This window comes from Myotis yumanensis, unplaced genomic scaffold, assembly GCF_028538775.1.
Source record: "Myotis yumanensis isolate MYYU_CA2020_CCGP unplaced genomic scaffold, mMyoYum1.0.hap1 SCAF_4, whole genome shotgun sequence".
NCBI classification, from domain to species: domain Eukaryota; kingdom Metazoa; phylum Chordata; class Mammalia; order Chiroptera; family Vespertilionidae; genus Myotis; species Myotis yumanensis.
This window is the reverse complement of record NW_027223755.1, coordinates 75,238,139-75,243,974: the sequence shown is the minus strand read 5'-3', so window position 1 is coordinate 75,243,974 and position 5,836 is coordinate 75,238,139. Positions and strand designations below refer to the sequence as shown.

At 35.4% G+C, this 5,836-nt stretch overlaps 1 pseudogene; it reads left to right on the top strand.

Moving 5' to 3' along the window:
• The first annotated feature begins 1,812 nt into the window (after positions 1-1,812).
• On the top strand, positions 1,813-2,306 carry LOC139008167 (small nuclear ribonucleoprotein E-like; annotated as a pseudogene).
• The last annotated feature ends 3,530 nt before the right edge of the window (positions 2,307-5,836 follow it).

Below are 5,836 nucleotides of genomic sequence, written 5' to 3'. Positions count from 1 at the left end.
TCCAATTCCTTTTTTCATGCTGCTATCTATTTCAGATAGGTAGTGTGTTATTTGCCCCTCAGTTACCATTATACAGACACCATAGTCAGTGATTCATTGAACTAGGAATGTTAACAGCAAAAGGACAACTGTATTTTTTATTTGGTCACTTTTTTCATGGACTTAACCTCACAAAAGAATATTATCTCTGGTTCTTAAATCTTTTGCTCAGAGTGAGTTGTATTTTGTTTTGGAATAATAAAAATTGAATTTCTCTTTTTTACTCAAAATCAAAGTCTTCCAAAGGCCTCTCTGTACCACCCTTCCCCCTCTTACCTATTTTGATAATGCTCTCCAGAGAGTATTAGATGGGTGAATAATATCAAGATTTTATCTAAATATCACCCAGCTCAGCATGACCACATAGAAGAAAATGGAAAGAATAATCGCAGTGGTCAAGGAGCTAAAGACTAAACTTGATCCATAATTAAACAATGCATTCACATGGCTAAGCAAAGAGCTTGCAGCTATTACTAATTTCTGATGTTCTTTTATAAGACATTATCTCCACTTGAAAGCTTTCTTTTAAGACTCTTCTTTGACAAGTAGTCTAAATTATTTGCCGCTTCCAATATTAATTTTTGTTATATATTTCTAATGTATTCCATACAATGGCATAGAAACATTTTATGCAGATTTTTAATTAAGATTAGTCAGAGCTACCATGCTAATAATAATAACAAATAGACACATCCCAGATATATACACTGTGTAGTTCTGGCTCATTAGATAGAATATGTAGAAAATAGTAATCAAAGAATCATTTCTTTGAACATTTACTTTAATTATGGTACTATGTACTACATATAATATTTATTCTAGGGGTGTGTAAAGGATTTTAAGATGAAAAGTATAATTATGGTAATTATGATTTGAGGACTTTTTTTTTCTTGAATGTTTTTAGGAGGTATGTGTGCCATAAAAAATATTAAATAAAAAAAGGCTCTGGGCATGAACAAACACTTAGTTTTTTAATAATTCTCATCATAGTCAATACTGTTGCCATATTAGCATATTATCATTTGGCCTTTTTTCTTTTTCATAAAAACCTTCTTGCTTAATTATGTAGAGTGTAATGTCTCAGGTTTTTCTTGGGTATGGAGCACTTAGCATTACATATTACTATGGAAGATAAGCTTCTGTAGATATTTTTTACTTTTGGATCTGAAAAGAAAATAAATGCATGTGTTTTTTCTCTTATTTCGGGTTTCTTTGTGAAGAGAAAAGCTTTGACACATTAAAACAATGGATGTAAAATTTCTCTTATTTTCTTTCTGAAATGCCATATATCATATAAAATGCATATGCATAATAAAGAATAGAAAAAAATAGTGAAATAGTGGACTAGTTTACAGTGATCCTTAAACAACATCACACAAACACATACTTATATACACACAAATCTATACTCACATATGATGAATTGCCTATACAAGGAAAATATTTCTTTCTTAAATGTAAAATAAATATTTTGAATAAAACTTTATTTATACCAATTTTTAGTATACTCATATATTTAAAACAAAAAAGTGAAGCAAGATGGAAAGTTCCAGAACAGAAAAAAATTTACTACAAATCTCATCACTCATCACTCAACATTAGTTTTGATGATTGTCAACCTAGTCTCCATTCCCACAAAGCAGCCTAAAAGATAGAAATAGTTTAGACAATGAAATAGTATTATGCATTGTATTTTAAACTTAAAATCACACTTAATTTTGATTCCAAGAGTGGCTTTCTGAGCTAGCAGTGTGGTCTTTGTTAGCTTCCAACATGGCATTCCATGGCCAGGGCCAAAATGAGCATAAGGTGATGGTGCAGCCATCAACCCCATCTTCAGATACTTGCAAAATAGAGCTCAGATTCATGTGTGGTTTTATGAGTAAGAGAATATGTGGAGAGAGGGCTGTATCATTGTGTGTTGTTGTTTTTTTTTTTTTTTCATTGTTTTGTTTTTTAATTTATCTTTATTGTTGAAAGTATTACCAATGTCCCCTATTTTCCTCCATTGACCCTCTCCACCCTTCTCCACTCCCACCTCCAAGACCTTTACCACACTATTGTCTGTGTCCATGGGTTATGCATACTTGCCTATAAGTTCTTCATTTAATCTCTTCCTGCGCCCCCCTCAATCCCCCTTTAAGTATATAAACCTCACAATAGATGATGCAGAAGAGATTCATTGTAAAACAAAGCCAGGAAAACAACTGGGTTGGATCATGCTAAAAGGAGATAATATTACTTGGTTCCAAAGTATCTCCAACTAGAAATGACCAATGACGTGAGAAATTATTGAGAAGCAATATAGTTTGTGGATTTTAGGTGTCCTTCGTTGGTAATATAGTTCTTAAACATTTCCATATTGCTTTCATTACTTTTATGTTATTACCAGATGCAATCAAGGATGTTTAATTGTTTTTGTTGAACAATTATACTTAATTTTATTTGACTTTAACTGAAGGAAAGGAAACTAAGGTGAAACAAAGAATTACTGAAGCTTGTGTGTGTATGTGTGTGTGCACACATGTATATAAGACATATCTCTTAATGATAGCTTTAAATTGAGAATAAAAAATTAGTGTCTTTTATTTATAGCAAAAAATAACAAGTTTAATAAAATATAATATTTAGTTTACAGATTTGTTGAGAGAGTTAGAGAACCAAGTCCATGAACTATGATTCAGTGAGTACTATATGGAAGCAGAGCAAAAATCTAAAGTGATTAAGAAGTCACTACCACCACTTCTACAGTTCATATCTGAAATGCTAGAAACATTATATGATAAGTATTACTAAAATCTAAACTTATCTGGCTATCCATTCCAGATAAAGAAAACCAACCAAACAGCAATGACAAACTAAATACAGCCAGGTTTGTTACATTTCTTACTTTGGAACTGAAGATTTGTGAAAGCTTTTGTCTAGTAGATCTGGGTCCATGTGCCTGCCAGCTGGCTGCCAGATGGTTAGAGAAGCAAGTGTTCTGGATTGTACCTCTACAATGATGGGATGCATAATATGGGGACATATATTGTTGTGGTTTTGAAGAGTTGGATGGTCACAAATAACAGTTATCTATTATATATCTCCTGTTTATTGATCTCATAATTTTCTTTTTTCATTATATACTTCTCCTTCAATGGAACACATTCAGTACTACTGAGAAATTGTACATGGGAGACAAAATTTTGAGCACTTGCATAGCTAAAAAGGGTTACTTTCAACTAATACTTCAAGTTTGAAATATATTTGACTCCCTGCTAGGAAATATGGGGAAAATATCACTCAGATTTCCTCCCACATTTGATCTATTAGCTTTCATTTTTAATTATATTATCATTTCCAAGAAGTATGATATTCACATTGGATTATGTAACTATAATTCGGTTCTTTAATCTTCAGTGTTGGCATAAATGGACCCAAATCTCACTAACCATGCTTTTCTACAGTTTTCATTTTTTTTTAAGCTCTTTATATTGTGTTGTTTCCTCTTTGGCTACATTTCACTAGGCAAGAGTGGGAAGTTCTGCCTTTTCCATGAAATATAAAGGACAATTATACTAAATATAAATTTGGTGTAGCACTTTTTCTTAGAAGTTTAGAGATATTTCTTCTGTTTCTCTGGAACTGAAGATTTTTTTTGGAGACCTCTGAAGACTGACTGACATTCTCCTTTGAATGTTACTTAGTTTTTCATTCATTCATAAATGCTTATATGATTCTTCCATTATTCTTAAAGCCTGAGGAATTGCCAGAAAGCATGTTTTTATAGCAAACTCTCTCTGTCCATTTTTCCTGGAATATCATGAGACTTGATCTGTAGATTCAAGCCTGCTATGTTTCAAAACAATTTACTTTAGTGGCATACTTGAATTTTGTAGTACTTTGGAATGCAAATTATATATAAGTCAATGTCCTTTGCTGGACCCATAACTTTATCTGCATTCATGTTCATGTTTTATTATTCTTTCTACTATTATGTAAGCCCATCCACTATGCTTTGACTTTGTTTTCAGTGGCATTTTTAATGTGACTTTTGGAACCATTTATTTTTGTTGTTCACTTGCATTTCTTTCCTAAGATTAATGAGACCACTTTTCTTTTTTTATTTTATTTTATTTTATTTTTTTATTAAATCTTTATTGTTCAGATTACATTTGTTCCTCTTCCCCCCCCCCCAATAACTCCTCTCCTCCCAGTTCCCGTCCCACCCTCCGCCCTCACTCCCCACCTACTGTCCTCATCCATAGGTGCACGATTTTTGTCCAGTCTCTTCCCGCATCTCCCATTCCCCTTTCCCCCACAAGAATAGTCAGTCCATTCCCTTTCTATGTCCCTGATTCATTATAATCACCAGTTCATTCTGTACATCAGATTATTTATTCACTTGATTCTTAGATTCACTTGTTGATAGATGCATGTTTGTTGTTTGCAATTTGTATCTTTACCTTTTTCTTCTTCCTCTTCTTAAAGGATACCTTTCAGCATTTCGTATAATACTGGTTTAGTGGTGATGAACTCCTTTAGCTTTTCCTTATCTGTGAAGCTCTTTATCTGACCTTCAATTCTGAATAAAGTAATCTTGGTTGTAGGTTCTTGGTATTCAGCACTTTGAATATTTCTTGCCACTCCCTTCTGGCCTGCAAAGTTTCTGTTGAGAAATCAGCTGACAGTCGTATGGGTATTCCCTTGTAGGTAATTGAGTCTCTTTCTCTTGCTGCTTTTAAGATTCTCTCTTTGTCTTTTGCTCTTGGCATTTTAATGATGATGTGTCTTGGTGTGGTCCTCTTTGGATTCCTTTTGTTTGGGGTTCTCTGTGCTTCTTGGACCTGTAAGTCCATTTCTTTCACCAGGTGGGGGAAGTTTTCTGCCATTATTTCTTGAAATAGGTTTTCAATATCTTGCTGTCTCTCATCTTCTGGCACCCCTATAATTCTGATATTAGTGCGCTTGAAGCTGTCCCAGAGGCTCCTTACACTATCTTCATATTTTCGGATTCTTTTTTCATTTTGCTTTTCCGGTTGGCTGTTTTTTCCTTCTTCGCATTTCAAATCTTTGGCTTGATTCTTGTGCTCCTCTGGTCTGCTATTAGGTATAATATTCTTTATTTCAGTCCGTGTATGCTTAATTTCTAGTTGTTTCTTTATCATAGCATCGAGGGTCTCATTAGTTTTCGTGAGGCTCTCCACAAGTTTATTGCAAGCCCTCAAAATTGCGTTTTTTAGCTCTATATCCTCCATTTCTGTCATGTTTTTTTGTCTCCGCATTTTTTATGCTTTCTTGGTGCACCCCCTTGTGGTCTTTGTGTGCAGTCTTGTTCTAGTTAAGCCTTGATTGTTGTAGTTAATACTAGAGGGATTTGACCACCAGGCCAACTGGCTGTGAGAATCAGCTGTGGGAAAACTTCTGTCCTCTGGGGAGGTGCTAATCTAGCCTTTGCCTGAGGCGATCCAGCAAATGGCTCTGCGCAGGGCTTGGGCAGGGCGGGATCAATAGGGCGGGCAGAGAGAGCAGTTATGGCTGCTCTCAGTCCTGTTCCCAGAGGCTCTGCTTCTCAGAACCCCGGCAGCCGCTGCAAACCTCGGAGAGAAAGCTGCCCTCACGTTCCAACTGATGCTAGACAATCCCGCTTCTCCCGTTTGAGTCTGAGTCCCTAGAGACTCGCCCAGATCTGGAGCTCAGAGTCTGAGACTCCCTCCTGAATGAAAACGACAACCGCGCCCTCAGCCACCAGCCCGCTTTGCACGCGCACCTCCGCACCTTTAAATTTTCCACACTGCGCCTCCTCTGAGCCTCG